This window comes from Anguilla anguilla, chromosome 16, assembly GCF_013347855.1.
Source record: "Anguilla anguilla isolate fAngAng1 chromosome 16, fAngAng1.pri, whole genome shotgun sequence".
Classification (NCBI taxonomy): domain Eukaryota; kingdom Metazoa; phylum Chordata; class Actinopteri; order Anguilliformes; family Anguillidae; genus Anguilla; species Anguilla anguilla.
Genome location: NC_049216.1, coordinates 15,406,991 through 15,423,996, shown reverse-complemented (window position 1 = coordinate 15,423,996; position 17,006 = coordinate 15,406,991). Strand labels below are relative to the sequence as shown.

The following is a 17,006-nucleotide window of genomic DNA, read 5'->3' as shown; positions in this document are numbered from 1 at the left end:
GAGTTTTGGTTGACTCAGCCAAACTCTACCTACCTTCACTCACTGGTGCCCCCTCCCCAATTTAACAAGGTACCGTTCACTCAAAGCACCCTGTCAGCAGTGACTTTCAAGTGCAGTAGTCAAGTTTACATTCCACTCACTCATGTGATACTGTGCTTGCCAGGTCAAGCATCTAATTGGTTGCAGATTTCACTTTAACTGTGGTGTTACTTTCCATCCTTGGGTTTTAAAAGAATCAGACTAAGGACAGCAATGTGAAAGGAAACACTGGCTAGTTCGCTAAATTCACCATGGCCTTGTCATGTTGTGTGACGGTCGCAGGTGACAGGTGATGATGGAAATTCTCAGTTATGTCTGGAAAGGGATCTTCAGCTTGTGCACCCTTGCCAAAGAGTGCCACCAAAAGGTTGTTCCCAAGCAATCTGTTCCATCAAGGCATCTGGTGTTTTTTTCCCCCCCTTCTATTCTCTCTTTTTTATTCTCTTCTGTGTGTCATGACAAACATGCTTGATTGGATTTTCAGCAGTTGATGAGACATCACCAGTTTTAGAACATAGACATTTCTAAAGAGTCGTTTAAATTGCCAGTCACCATAGCCCTGCGTCCATCTGTGAAATCTCCGCCAGTGCTCCTTTTGATATTAACCCTAGCAGGCCTTTCCACGATGGGATGGATTTCCAGGGAAATGTGACATATTGCAGATAGCGCGTCTTTGTGCGCTACTCCCACGATTCATTGTTCACTCTGCGTGTCTCGCGCATCAATACTAGACCAAGCTTCCGATGTCTGACGTTTCAGAGAGGGGTTCTGCTTCGCCGAGGGCGCTCCATGTGAACCAAGTGGACCACTGGTCTTGGGGAAGTAGGTTGAGCTGTAATGTTGAACCCAAGGGTGGTGGGGAACTGCCATTGCTTCTTTGACTTTAAGCAAAAGCTAGATTTGTAAATTCAAGAATCTGTAAAATTGAAAAGTCTACTGATCACCTAAGATTAGCGCTTTTGGAAAGAAAAACACATTGTCCCTGAAAGGGTAATATTGAACACAGATCTGTTAGGGTGATGTTTTGTTGAGTTCAGGATCATTGTTGGAAGTTTTGTATTTAATTCCATAATTCAATAATGGATATCCACAATTAATTTATGGATATCCATAGTAGCTGTCCTTGTGTCCAATTCGTCCTCTTACTGCAGGAGACCACTGTAGTAAATGTTTTGATGATATCAGCTGAGTAGTTTTGGTCCAAAAATAAAACATTGGTGAGACAACAGGACATAGGACAACAGATGAAATGAATGGGCCATTAACCTCGGTGTAGGATGAACCTATATTTCTATTTAAACTGCATCGTTGGAATAGTTAGTAATAAGGTTGATAATATGTGCACCACAGTCTCTGTTACAGTTCCCTGTTATTTGAGACAAAAATTAGCCTGGTTATCGGAATATTGTCAAAAACTATTTTCCAGGCAGATTTGGTAAACCACATGATGCCTAACTTCTTAGTAGCTAATTTAGGGAAAAAAGGACTGTATGTGTGCATGCCTGTGTATCATATCAAACGGCTAAAACAAAATGTCTTCAGTCACTGAATAGATCATTTCAAAGTGTGAACATGAATATAAATTTAATTTGAATAGCTTAAAATACACCATTTGAAGCTTACTGTTTATAACGATGGCACTTATTGTATCGAATGAATACACAAATGTATTTATTTATTTATTTATTTATTTATTTACTCAGTCATTTTCACTCTATACCATGTCAACACTGTTGATTCCATTAAGCTAGTCTCAATGTCCTGTTGACTATGCAGTTCTTAGTGCCACAGCTGTCATTCACTGCTAGTCTTCTTTGTCAGAAACCTCTACAGGTAATTCTCAAAACCAAAGATTCTTTGGAGTGAGTGGCCAGCTAATCAGACATTAATACATGGAATTTGACGGATGCAGACTAAAGCAAAACATGTCATGTCGACTAACTCTTTGACCTTTGGACTGTGTTAGCTTGGTTCTTCTTCAGAATGGTTTGCTTGGCTTCAACTAGTATTTTTTTAAGCAAACGCTTTGTTTACCCTTCGTTGAATGAATGTTGGAAACCTCATTGGTAAAGACGAATGCCCATAACTGTGCTTAGAAATGGCCACTGGGATGTGTGTGGGTTTTAAATTTTCACCTCCCAAAAGGTTGTGACAAAAGAGTGGAGGTGGTCAGGGCGTGCATTTCTGGGATTTCAGTTTTGATGGGAAAATGAGAAAATTAACATCTATTGCCTGTGCACAGCTGTGGAATGAGCAGCTAAAATTGTTTCGGGTTTTGCTTAGTTTTAACAACTATGAGGTCTGTATTAAAAAAAACAAAATAACAAAAAACACAGTTTTTAATCCTTTAATAGCTGTCGGAAATCTAAAATATAACTGAATGTTTTATTGGGAAACAAAGAAAATGCTTAATTTGCTAAATATAGTCAAAGGCTGTATTGTGATCCATGGAAAAAAATCAAATTCTGTACTGCAGAAATTCATAGCAGAAATCATTTTTGGGTTGTAATTTTCCATAAACTTGTTAAGGGTATGGTATTTGAGACTGTACACAGTAGCTAAGCCATTTTCACAGGCCTTTTCTATCCCATCTCATTTTAATCTGCTGAATATGCCTCTGTATGACTCATTTTTTCCAGAACAATTGAAATGGCTTGTTTATACCATGTATGAGTATTGTTTTCCTATCCAAGCTCGTGATTGTGTCCACAGCATGTCTGAAGCACTGAACTCAGCCACTCTTCCCTGTGAGGAAGGGTTATAAATGACTGGAATTTAATGAACTTAGCGATGCAGTATAAATTAATTTTAGCATGTGACTACTACTAAAAAAAAAAGAAAACCCTCATTGGAGAGCTTAAGAGGAATAAGAAGGATGACAGCTTGCATTCCAAAATCTGTTTTGGTTGATTCAAAAAGTGACCTCATCTTTGAAGGCATATTTAGCACATAGGAGAGGAGGTTTTATTTATTTCTTTCTTTGTGAGATATCTCATGAATGGTGCAGATTGTGTTTCAGTGCCATTTTGTAAAGTCACTGTATACTTTCCACATCTCCAGCAATCTTCTGAGGGATCCGTTTAAACAAAATCGGGTCGTCAGTGGCTGAGGCCCTCCTTGAGGCCACGTGTGCTGCATTCAGTATTAATGTCAGGGGTTGTTTTTAGGTCTTCTCTTTATTGCCTTTGGACAGGAGGGCTGTGATTGGCTTTGTTCAATCTTTCTGGCAGTCGACACATTCTGACATCTGTTCCCTTCTAACCATTTTAACTAATCTCGATTAGAGGGTCTACTCAACTGTGACACTAGTAGATTTTAGCACAGGGCTCGGCAATTGGAAGAAGCAAAAAAAAAAGAAAAAAGGGAATGTGACAATACTGTAGCAACACTTCCATTTGAGAGCTAGACGAATAGAAAGATCAATTTCTATATTATTAGGCATCTTTAACAAGGCAACGCTTGCATGGCTGAGCGACAAAAATGGCTGATTTGCTTATGCATTCAGTGCTGATTGTGCCAGCGTTACAAATCTTGTTGCATTGCTAATTTATATTGTGAGAGCCTGAAACGTTGGCAGAGGATACGGTATATATCTCAGACATGAGGAATCTGAAGCAAGAGTGATACCAACTGAAATACATATATAAAGACTCTCATTCAACGATTCCTCTTACGTGAATAAAATAGTTTGAATGTTCATGTTATTAAAAAAAAAAAATCGGGGGGGGAAAGGGGTTGATCTTCAGGAAGCTGTTTCAAATTATATTCTTTTGGAACTGGAGGAATGAAAATTACACATCCAGATTTTCTTCATATGTAGATATCTGAAACTTTAAATTAATTCTTTGCAGGCTATGCCTATGATTTTATTGTCCCTTCTTAACCCTACTAACAGGTGCTTGCCATATTTTAAGACTGAAACCAGGGTTTTAAAGAGCCTTTGTTAGTTATGGGGCAGTTTGCTAGAATGCCACGCCCTGTTACTCCTCTTGTTCTTTTTTTTTGAACATAATGAACATCTCCCTTTGTAACCCCCCGTGTTCACCGGACCACCAGTCTCAAGTAGCGTGCTGTAAGGAAAAGGGACTTTATGAGCCACAGCAGGAGCTGTAAGAGGAGGAAGAGCTCTGCCATGAAAGCGCGAGGTTTACTGCTTTCACACTGGAGCCGGTAATCTGTAAAATAGAGATGGGAGATTAACATCGGGCGGATTGCTTTTCTTTAAAATATGTCCAGTGGGAAGACTTATGATTGTTAGAGGGGTGGAGGTAAGTGAACAAAAAAATGTCGGATTATTCAGTACAGTGGGGTGAACAGCACAGTAAGTTGTATTTGAGTTATGTAACCACCCCGGGGGTGAGGGGGCAGGTCAACTCATTGCTTTTAGTTATTGCTTTTAAAAAATATTTGAATCGCAAATGATATAACGTACGTTCATACAGAAAATTTGTATCTGGACAAAGAGAGACATGCTCAGCCAGCCATGGGCCAGTGAATTTACATAACTGACAAGATGACACCACATATCTATCTATATATCTGTATACTGTATATAGTCTCGTGTAATCACCCCTTGAGATCCTGACATACGTCGAATGCAGACAGCGAAGGGAAACACGCTGTAATGTTTCCTTTCTGAAAAATGACAGTAATATCATACGTCAAAGTAGACCCAACTATTTTAGAGCGGAGCTTAGCGGGCCTGTTGGATGATGTGCTCTGTCATTATTACACAGATTCAATCTGAATTCTGCCGAAGTTTCCAATATTCTAATGGATTATGCCTCCTGACTGGCCCGGGAGTCCTGTAGACCAGAGCTGGAGTAATCTTCAGAGCCGGCCTGTACACCACTTCAATCTCTTAAAGAAGTAGTAGAGCAAAGAGAAAACACTGGGCATTTGAAAAGACATCAGGAATGAAGGATACCCCTACCCTCACAAAGCCCAGTTAGCTACACAAATCATATTACCCTGTTTCACCGTTTTGTGCCTGGGACACTGCGTTTCTGTTCTCTTTCAAGAACTAAAAATAAAAAGTCTCTGCCACTTGAATGCAGCACATCAGAATCAGAGGAGCAAAGGGGCAATCATAAAAGAGATCCATTATTAATTGAAGGTATACATTTTTAAAACATCTACCAAGCATGTTAAACATTGCTTTTCTCAATTATTGAAATTCAACACTTGCAGAAAAAGGCATTACTTCTGGAGAAAAAGACAATATTTTAAAAATGCTTTGTGGTAACTTTCAACAATGTTAGAAGATGCCTTTTCAGTTGCAGGTCCACTGTACATCACCTCTAGGATGTCCTTAGTGCATTCTGAAGCCTGGGGTAAAAGGTTTGAATGACAGAGAAGCCAAAAAAAGACCAAACAAATAATAATACTACCAGAAAAAAGTTGCTACGGAATATTTTTGCTCTTGCTGATTACTATCTATGGGGGTAGGATGAACACAGATCTTGGAGGAGGACAGTTTTGTTCTGTTCTACTGAGCAATTCTGTGTTAAAACAACAAATTATTCCGCAGACCATTTGATGCGATAATCAGCCAGGCTAAAAAGTGATTACAATATATCAGCACACCTCTTTTCAGCTATGCAGCTGCTTGGAAAATATGAGTCTCCCTAAATAATATCAGACGAGCCGGGCTTTGTGTGTGTGTGAGCGCCGTGCTCATTTATTTATTTTATTTTTTTCTTCTTTCCATTGCGGACTTCATGGAATGTCTTTTTTAGGCATATGTGCATCCATGCCTCCAAATGTTGCACATTAATCATTTAGTGATTAAGGCTCTGATGGGAGGAAAAAAAAAAACTGGATACACGTCAACTCTTTATCAGTCAAGTGCCTTATTTTTACAGTTAAAAAAAAGTGTAGTATCGTGTCCTTGACAGTAGTTTTGTTACATGTCTTTCACAGAGCACAGGCCATTCTGTTGCCTCCCAAATATACGCATTCCACTGTTTCAATGTATGCAGGTTTGGGTTTTGTTTCTTCGTAAAGCCATTCTTACAGAGCAAGGGTTTTTGCTGTTGGCTTGGAGCGAGAGACTTTGGAGACTGGATCAGTGTGTTGGGGACACTCCAACCAGCAGTGGCCTCAGAATAGCTCTCTGAAATGATTATGACGGCTGGTACCCTTACACCAAAGGACATGGATAATGCAAGATATACACTCTTGCTTTTCCAAGTTAATATTATAAAGGTCCAGTTCTAAAAAAGAGGAGGAGAAAAACGAGGGAAAAATGAGATTACTATTGGTAAGATAAATCCATTCCTGGCTGGCCCAGTTTAAATTACATTGTGTTCTCCTTTTCCATTTGCATTTTGCACATAAAGCTTTTTCCCCACTAGTTTTAAGTTATATTATTAGCGTATGAGCAGATCTCAAGAGGGTTTCTTTTTTCAATGAAATTCTTGACTCCCAGTGTATCAGCCTTTTATAATTGCTGAATGAGGTAAGGACATTCTGTAGACTTAAATTCGTTTTAGAGTGTGTCTTTTGCAACTCTCGACAAGGTTGTAGCAATCGGGGAAGACCGAGGGTGTGGGAGCAGTAAGGGCACAGCAGAGGAAGCGATGACTGGATAGAACTATGCACACATTTCAGCTTTATCAATACATATTAATCTATAAATTTGAAAGGAAATGTGCAGACAAAGGGCTATCACCAGTTATCCAAGATACAGTACATCACACATGCTGTCAAGGCCAAGTGTTGAAACTGCGCATTGTGCCTTTCCAATGATAATTGACAAAAATGGTCAGTGGCCAAACTTTTTAAAGGGAATCTGTGGTTGTGCTTGCAAATCACTGATGACAGAATGTGACCAGGCACTCAGAACAGAATGTGTCTCAGCCTTTTAAAAGTAAAGAGCGCACACATACATCCAAGATTTTCATAATGACTCAAATGGAATTATGCCTATAAGACAGTGGAAACAAAGTCAAGAAAATTACAGTCTTAGTGTTACATTAACACTATCTAGCACCTCAACTAGAGCCTGTGTGAAAGCTATATTGTTCAACATTTTATGACGATAGATATAATTTGGCCCAAAAGGAAAAAATCTTTATTGATTCTTCTTTCTATTTAATAATTCTTTTTTGGGCTTCTCATTAGTCAGATGTTCTTTCTTAGTAAAATTTTCATCATTTTGTATGATTAGCATGTGTTTCATTGAGGCCATTCATGCAGTAGTCCTTCAATGCTCTTTACTATGAATTGTATGTTGTGAATTCTGGGGTCCTGGTTTCAAATAACAGCAAAAGGACACAGCAGTATTATGTGTGACATTGTCTGGGGTACCCCAATAAAAGAGTGAATGTTCCTGTACCTCTGTAGCTCTATATTTGCAGCACAACAAAAGATACCATTTGATAAAGCACCTCCATAAATGATGAAAAGTTAATGAAGAGGTAACCTAATGATGTAATGAATATTGTTGTGCAAGGTCAAATGGAACGGGGGGGGGGGTCTATATAAAGAGATGGAACAGATATTTTGTGTGTGTGTGTGTGTGTGTGTGCACGTTCAGATTTGATGCTGAATGTTGGGGGCCCCATGGGGGGGGACTGGGTCTGGTGTTGAACAAGTGATTAAAAATTGAGAGGGTTTGAATGACACCAGTGAGAGTGCAGTGGAGCCAGGTTCAATCGATAGCGCTCTAGTGCATGGGCTCGGTGTCAGAGCGCAGCCAGTGTGTGCAGCATGCAGCCCGCTGCTCTCCAGAGAAACGGCGCCCAAGGTGGATCCACTCAGAAAACCCACAGTGGCACCGTCCACTCGCCGTCTACAGGGACGCAGAGCGGGCCTCCGCGCTCGCAGTTTTACTTCCTCGCTGCTTAGTCACAGAGTCAGTACGAGGGTAATTAATTAGCATTGCACAGTTGCACTGTGGGAAACGAATGCCTTTCGATCAGTTAAACTTGGCTTTTCGGCGAGCGGCTCCTTCTCAAGGCGTTTTGCCGCCGTCGGGGTAGCTGCTTGCGGCGCACTCGGCATTGCCGACAGTAAAAAATGCTGACAATGGCAACAGTCGAGAACTGACAAGGTGCGACCGGCAGGAGTAGGAATGGCAGCTCGATGGCTGGCTTGCGGGCTGTGCGGATCGAAGCATCGGCGATATGAATCCATGCGGCGGTTCCTGTTTCAGTGCAACCGACTCTGGTGGAATAGTGCTTGCTCAACACCAGCCAGGTGTTCCCTTCGATCTGTTTTCCCCGCTCAAATTAAAACAGCACCGTTCCCGATGCATGCTTCGCCTCTATCCATTTACGTCGCCAAGGAGACTGTCCGCAAACACGCCTGCAGGACGCCGCGCAGGGCCAAGATCTGGTGCCTTCGGGGGTCTGTTTGGTCCTGACTGTTGGGTCATCTCGAACATTAGCGTTCGGCAGACTACAGAGGGTGGGACTTAGACCGGACATGAAAGGATTGCACTGGGGTCTTGTCCGAATCAGCTCATTTGCTTACCATTGAGTATACATGTTGAGTACGCTGGTTGAGAAAGTTGTTAAGTAGGTGAAATGTTCTCTAAATGTAGTGTATCTCAGGATAATATACTTATTTCTGGCATTTTGCGGAGTATATTCAGGAGCATACTTTACAGGTAGTACAACCATTTTGGTCCCATGTATATATGACGTGCAGCTTCGCTTTGAAAACAAGGTGCAACTTCGCTGACAATTTCCTTCAACAACAAAAACAACACATGAGCACGGGCAGAGCATCTTGCGACAGTTTCACAGTAAGATTGGAAAACAGTATGGAGGCTACTTTTAGCATACTGCCCATTGCGTACTAAAAATCCTTTGCGCACTAAACAGCATGCATTATGCTGTTTAAGTGTGCAGTACATACTAATGTGCAGTACATACTTTGTGAACACAAATGTTATTTATAGACATTTTTATTTCATATCCTCATATTGAGACACAATTGCAACAAACTCAAAATGCAAATGGCGCACCTAGAACAGCCTTCTGTTGGTTTTCTTGTGCAGGAACTAATGATGCAACAATACACCTGGCCAAGAAACAGCTGAGCTGCCAATTGTCCAGTTACTTTTGGTCTTCTCCAAAGGGGGGGGGGGTGCGACTGTGCATAAATAGGGGTGTAATTTCTACGTAGTTCACTATATGGATGTAAATACCCTCTCATTAAAGCTGACAATCTGCCCTTTAACCTCATATCCATCGCTTCATTTCAAATCTAATTTGCTGGAGTTGAGAACCCAAACAACAAAAATTGTGTCACTGTCCAGATACGTACAGACTGCACTGTATATGTATGTATATTGTTATTTCTCTAGCTGTTGAATACAGGCGGTGTATCTGGCCATATCAGTCAGAGGACTCTCTTCCACTCCCACCGACCTATCCCTCTTTAGCATGCCATGGTGCAGTGAACCAGCACAGCACTGAACTCAAGTTGAGGAACGCTGTTGAGAATGTGGAAGCCTGGATTTTTTGTGCTTTTTGTTTCATTTTAAAAGAGAATTTTTGTTTAAAATAATCAGGGTAAGTTGTATACTCTGAGGACAATAGTGAAGGTATATATGACATCAACAGTCACGACACTGCTAAGATTTTCAGGTGAGGAAATTGTTTGCTAAGGTAACAGCGTAACTGCAATGTCCACTGTAGCAAGTGTGTATAGAACAGGATGCAGTGGAAAGAACAGGGGGGTGGGTGTGAAAGTACAGAAACGTGAGGAGGGGGGGGATATTTTTTAAGTGAAATCATTTCCTTTTCTTAATCAAAAGATGACAGGCCTGGCTTTAGAGCTCCCATCTGCTCGATACCAAACTGTGCTCTCTTGTCAGCAGTGCTGAGAGACTACTGAATGTTACTACTTTTCAGATTTATCAGCCGAAATAGGTTTTCTCAGGTCTGGATGAGTGTGCTCCAGGACCCAGGAAAGGGTGTCATAGACTTCCCTCAACAGGGCACTGAAAACTCATGCCAAGTTCCTCTTGTTGCATATTGCATGTGAATGGTTAGCAAAGGCTAACATCACTGCTATAAAAGACGTGGTTACTTTTGAAATGGCATGTAGCAGATCATTAGGTAATTTAAGTACATCTGATTCATACAGCACATAATGCATATTGGCATAAAAGTAAGCATTTACAACTAACCTGTAAAGAAAAGGTTAATCCAAGTGATCTCTTCATGTTTTATACGGATAAAAAATTGGATTAGAGAATGTAAATTGGGACATATTATGGTTTTGACTTCTCTGTGAAAGGTAAATGACATATTTTCCCCTAAATTTATTATTCATATTCCCCCCGCAGGAATTAAAATAAACTCAAACCCAGAGAATTTTTTCAAGTGGAAATTTGATATAATTGAAGATAGAGATTTCATATATTTAAGACTGGAGAAATCAGACAGAACGTCTTAAATATGTTACTAACCCTTACCACTGTTAACATTTTCTACAGTCAATTGATGTTCCTCTGCTGGAGATTGAGCCAATGAGAATTTTCTTATCTCAGTTCTTTTCCCAGATTTTACGAATAGAATATTACCCTACTGGGGAAACCCTGTGACACTTGTAGTACAGAATGTATGCCAGGTGTGGGCCAGCCCTTTTAACAAATGCTTCCTCCATGTGACAGTGGTCTGCCTTCTCTCCAGTTAAAGTCAACCCTGTCACTCAAACCTTATAAGAGTCCACTCGCAACTTGCGTAGTGCTCTCTATCCACATTGTAGAGCACCTTTAGCCTGATCTGCACCCAGACACTGTGAAGCCAGTGCTTAAGTTTTCTCAACGTGTATGCGTACGCTCTTGCATATTGTGACTGACAGATTCCAATAGACCTTTGCGCTACTTTTCAGTGAGGGTCACCTAATGGTCTCCTGTTTAATGGGACAGTAAAACGCTAATGTAATTTATAAAGCGTTGGAGTTTACTGGCTGCTGCTGCAGCAGCTTCTCGGCCGGAGTGATGAGATGTAAACATTTTGTCTTCATCTCACTTAACTTATTTTAGATTCCGCAACCCGTTGCTGAAAAACAACAAAAAAAAGCGCAGAACAAAAAACTGGGGCCCTCGCAGAAAAATTAAACAGACTGACTCAGTCTAGCACAAACTGTTTAGTCCTGATGATATAAATCATATGTAAAAAAAGCTGCAGTTTTTTTTTCCAGTGCAGGTTTACAACTGGATTCTGTAAACATGTTTTTAGCAGTTCTCAGTGGGGTTAGGGGGTAGATGGAGAGTTGGGGTGGGGGTTGGGTTCATCCAAAAAGTGCTGTAATCAAAAACAATAACTGCTCGGAGTGTAAACTTTTCAGAATGTCCTAAAGAGGTATGAAATAATAATCTGTGTGTGGGCCACCAATGCTGAGAATGCAAACATTTCACAATAAAAGTTGTTTAAATAAAGCTTAGATGGCTGAAAGATAGGACATGCTGTGTTAATTATGCACACTCATAAAAATAAACCTCTGCTATAAGATACTGCTTTCTATACAGCGGGATTTAACCTATAAAATAGCAGCGAGGTGTGCTTCTCAGATGTTGGAAGAGGATGTTTTGTTTTAAGAAAAAACAAAATAGGCTAGGGGAAAATGCTATACCATCAACAAAGGGCTCAGTGTTTACTCTGAACTTAAAGACTTTCAAAACTCTCTCCCGCTATTGTACTGCTTTGCAGACAGAAAATAGCTTAGTTAAGCACCCAATTTATTATTCTTACAGTGTGTGAAAAGTAATACATTCAAAAGTGCAGTAAACGTATGGATAGAAGTTGAGACAGCTCTTATATGTAGAGTAACAGTGATATGTTACATCAGAAAAGGGAAAAAAAATGGGGGGGAGGGAGGTGAGGATAGATTATTTTTCCTAGAGCACAGATCCACGTTTTTTAGTACTGGGTGGCCCATTTCATTTCACCCTGTTAACATAAGAATAGGGGTTAGGCTGGTTTAAATTATTCCATGCCTCTGCTGGTGCATAGCAGGGGCTGTTGTTATCCACTTATAACATCACTGGCTCTCTCTCCCTCCCCAGCCTTCCTCCTGCACTGAGGATCGCGGACGGCAGCCCATCCAGCTCCATTAACCAAGTTATTAAACACCCGGCCCCTGTACAGCTCCATTGGCTGCTTGCGTGTGGGCAACGCTCACGCTAAACGCGCTAGCGGAAAAAAAAAAAAATAGAAAGAAAGAAAAAAAAAAAAAGCGGGCCTCGCATTCCACTTGGAGCCCCCCAAAACACGCTCGCTGAATACGGGAATGCCATCGAAAGTTAATCACATTACACCCACAGCTCTAACCTTTGTTTCTGATTAACATTAACTTACCTTAAAATTGACTCGCGTAGGATGCATGAAATAACTGTGTTTGGCAATTTTAAGGTCATGGGAGGAATTCGGTTACGAATACATGTTTAGATACATTTTTTTTTCTTGGATTGTAGAGTATTGCTGGATAAAGTGTGCTTAAAGACATCTGGATGGGATAAAATGCCATTTGTCTAAACAAAAAAAAAAAGAAATAGAAAAATCCCACAAGCCACCACAGCATGCAGCGGGTTTACTGTGCGTACGATGTTTGCAAACGTGGTATATTAAGGATGATTTAATTGCTGTAGCAGAGAATTTCCGAAGACCTCCTTCCAAAATGAAATAATTTTCTTGCAGTTCCGTTATTTTTCTTGCAAACCTTAATGCTATCAGAAATATAGTACAATCTTAAGAAAGAATGGACGCATTTGCAGAGAGTATTGGTATTTCCTGTATGGGGATAAAATATACACCCAAGCAAGGATATTCACTCAGTATGAATATAGGATATTTGTCTTGTCGTTTATAAGATTACTTGATTTGATATGAAAAATGATAAAACCGTAACCAGTATATAATTAAATTCTCTATTGAATTTTGATTTTACTTTTATCCTCAGGATGATTGCGAACATACTGATAAAACACAGAGTGGTATTTGATGTTAGAAATGAATCACTATTGTTTAGTCATAGCTGCTACTAGAGAAACACAAAAGCGTAGTATATGTGATAAAATAGAAAATAGAAATGGCCTGATTCCCATCAATAGTTCTCGATTTTTGCCCAGTGCCACTCATTAAACAAATATATAATTTAGCATTTTTGATTTCCATTCAAAATGGTGTCAAAATTTTCAAGTTTGTATTATTGAGATTTATTTTTTTCAATTTTCGTATACTGTGGCGTGTCTTGATACGAGTGCAAACGAGAGGATGGCAAACACAGGGTGCTCTGGGTAAATATGTAAATAATAAATCATCTAAATGTAAAACACTGCAAGTTTCGTTCTTGTATGTTAATTAGTGTTTGTAATCAATTGTCGATGTTACAGTGTGAGAAACGGATGAAGGATGGTACTAAGAGGAGGGAGGGAGAGCGAGAGAGAGGGAGGCAGGAAGGGAGAAAGAGAGCTAGAGAGAGACACCTATAGATTTATCTGCTTCTTAATTCTATTTAAACAAATAGTCTTCAAGCCTGCGAATGCTGTGTAGGGACATGCCTAGAATAATAAGCATCATGAAATCTAATCAGATTTATAAGAGGAATTGATTGTTGTGTGGCAGGAGAAGAAGGAAAGGGGTTGACAATAAGCTGAAATTTAAGTGTTAATTTTTATGCTAATCCGCTGGCATCTCCGTGTGATGCAATTTGGTTTCTGCGCAGCAAATATAAAATTGTCCTGCTCGCAGAGAAAATGTCAGCTTGCCAGAGCCTGAAAGCTTGTAATTTATTAGGTATGTTTCTATTAGTATGTGTCACAGTTGTTAGCGAGCTGTGCACACACAATGGTCCTCCATGGCTGTGCCGCCTCTGTCAGACCTAAAATGTTTCAGCTCAGTGGCTAGAACACGGGGGCATTAATACATTATCATATATCGGGTGGTCCTTGCCCTCTGGACAAAAGGCTATTTAATACAATTTAATGACATTCCCCAGAAGAAGAAGGGGGAAATAAAAGCACCCAGATTGAAATAGCATCTGTGTCTCTCATGATTCACTCATGCAAACATTTCAGCTTAAGACGTATGGTATTTCTACCATACAGACGGGGAAGGGACAGAGAGGAAAGGGAATGAAAAGGGAAGAAAAAAGGAGGAGGAGAAGGAAGAAAGGAATAAATACAGTTTTTTTAACGCACCGCACAATGCAGCATTCTCCAGATGCTATTAAGTGATCGATTTACACAGCCACATGATGATGTCATCGATAATGAGGCGAACGCACATGACAGGAATGACGGTGACAGCGACCTCGTTTGGGCTTCTTCTGAGCCCTGACAACACCCCTGTCAAGTGCCACTCTCTCTCTCTCCAGACACTTCCTCTCCTTTCTCTCTCTCTTTCTCTCTATCTCCTTCTTTCTGTTCCTCTCTCTCTTTCTCCTCTCTCTCTCTCTCTCTCTCTCTCTGTCTCTCTCTCTCAGTTTTTTGTTTGTGTTGTCGTGTATGTCTGTAACTGGAAGCACAACTACTGTGCACCAGTGTACTAACAGAGTTAAAGGTTTGGATGCAATTCACATATAGGTCAATTAAATGCACCAACATCTGCTCTTCCCTAACCATTTGCATATAGTATTCATATGTTAATGATGTCCCTTGTTTTTGTGTTTTTTTTCTTCCCATTTCCTCCCCTCCTCCCAAACTCGCTGTAAAAAAGAAAAACACAAAATTGCACATTCATAGTACTAGTTGTAGTTACTAGGGCCTGAACCCATCCTACTGTATGTTAATTTCTTGTATCGAGCATCTAGAAATGGCACCTATGGCTGTTCTCTCAGAATAAAAAACTCTGTGGGTTACTTTCCAGTTACCGTGTAGCACATATCTGTTTGGAGTTTTAGTTGCATTTTACATTTCCTGGGTTAATAGACATATGCAAGTGAATTATATGTAAAGTAGCTGCTTGGACATGTTGGCATAGTACATGGCCTTTCAAACATAGATCACTTAGTATGTGATGTATCCCACCAAAGCGTTTTCTTCTGTTTTTATGTGATAAAATGTCTCCAGGTGCCTTTTAAAGAGAGGTATGGCAAAAGCGAATCATTTTTGTGTTACTACGCCTCTGATTTCTACAAGAATCCTTGTACTATTGTGGGAAAGCTTCCCTTTCTAAAGCAGCTTAAAGCCTTATAAATCAATAATGACACAGATGGACCAGTGATAATCTATTTAGAATGCCTGATAGCAAATATTGTTGTACAGATGATTAGAGATGAAGCAATTTTAGCTCTTCTCTTTATATATCCTCTGCCTTTTTTTCCCCCACTCGTTCGCCGCGAAGGCCGAACAAAAGAAAACATCTTAAATATGTGACGGGGCGCGGAAGCGTTTGGAAGGGCGGCGCCCGAGTCGATGCGCGACTTCGGCGTGGAAACCGGTCCGCCAGTGGGAATGAAAGGCCGTAAGAGAGCCGGCCGCGTCTGCCAATATAGCAATAAGAGCCCGTGTTTCTGTAACAAAAAAAGGAGCCCTTAATGGAATTGTGACTGGAGGTGTAAATAGCAGCGAAGGCCCCGCGTCTTCTGTCTGCTGGACGAGGCTGATTTAGTGCGCCGAGAAGTGAGAGAATAAAGTGGGGGCTGTCAGTAGTGGCAGCTGCTTGGAATCCTGATAAATATAAGCCCTTATTGATCGGATGAAAATGAAAGATCCCACAGTGCTCTGCAGTATTTAGCTTCTTGTCTGCAGCGCGTCACCAGTGGCCTTGCTTTGGGGGATAGATTTTCATCCCGCTGCATGGCGGGAGTCTGATTTCATCTTTAACCTTTTCAGTTGAATTTCCTTGACCTCTGCGTATTGCTGCAATTCAGTGAATTTGTTACATTTCACTTGACATCATCTCTCTGCCCCCTCCCCCCCTTCCCTCCCTCTCTCCCTCTCTCTCTCTCTCTCTCTCTCTCTCTCTTTCCCTCTCTCCCTCCCTCTCCCTCTCTCTCTATCTCTCGCTCCCTTTCTTTAATAGCAGGGAACCAGGACCCCCTCCTAGCCACCCCTCAGTGCCATCCACACTGGGCTGCCTGGGCACTCTAACCTGTCTCTTTACCCTGACTGGCCTCACACAAGTATGCAGTTGGTGTGTTAAGGTAAGAAGGGCCACAAGATTCCTGGCCTTGCTGACTGTGTCCTGAGCACCGATCTCTCCTTACGTTGCAGTGATTTTTTAGTGCAATTCTAATTTGTTCACATACTCACATGGCATGATTCTCCCCAGAAATAAATCTAAATCTGTTAATGTGATGTCAGTAGTTTAAGGACTACAGAAATAGTCACATCTTAATTCAAAGTCATGGCTGTGACCAGTTATGTGTTGTGCCAAAAGGGCTGTTTTTAAACTTGTAAAAGTGTGAACTGCTCCCACAAACCAACACCTCAACAAAAAAGGAAGACAAGCTATGGGGAAAGGTTTTGAGATGTAGATGATGCAGATCTGTGCCTTAAGAACGTTACTCCCCATACTTATGGATAGATGATAAATTCCCAATGAGGGAGACTGCAACAGCTGTTGGCAGACAGGGTAGATATGAGAATAGCAGCATAGGATGAGCGGGCATTAAAAATTAATACGCTATTTAGCCTAGGTGTATTTTAGGTATTTGACATTTTCATGTCCGGGACATACTGAATTTATTCATAGCACAAAAAAGGAAATCTGTCTAAGGGCGGTTTTAAGTGTAGGTTGTTCATTTTTAGTGGATCCCCCTCCTATAGCAGTGGAACATGTTGAGCTTTACAGACATTGGCAGAGAAATGAAGCTCATTATATGTTGAGTAACAATCCCTTCAAAGGAAAGGATTTGCATCTTAAACCCAGAGTATTCTTATTATTTTATTTATTATTATCATTATTATTATTATTATTATTATTATTATTAATAATAATAATAATAATAATAATAATAATAATAATAATAATAATAATAATAATAATAATAATAATGTCACT

General features: G+C 40.4%; 1 protein-coding gene across 9 annotated transcripts in view; it reads left to right on the top strand.

Moving 5' to 3' along the window:
- The window catches only part of znf536 (zinc finger protein 536), a 165,290-nt gene that overhangs the window by 41,488 nt on the left and 106,796 nt on the right, over window positions 1-17,006 (top strand). For 6 of the 9 annotated variants that reach the window (XM_035396757.1, XM_035396762.1, XM_035396754.1 and 3 more), the window contains one exon: window positions 16,026-16,146. The exons of 1 other annotated variant lie outside the window; for it this stretch is intronic. The gene's annotated coding sequence lies outside the window, so the exon portion shown is untranslated. Of the gene's footprint in view, window positions 1-15,445; window positions 15,465-16,025; window positions 16,147-17,006 lie in introns of those variants that run through there. 2 more of the 9 variants (XM_035396759.1, XM_035396758.1) reach the window with 2 other exon arrangements.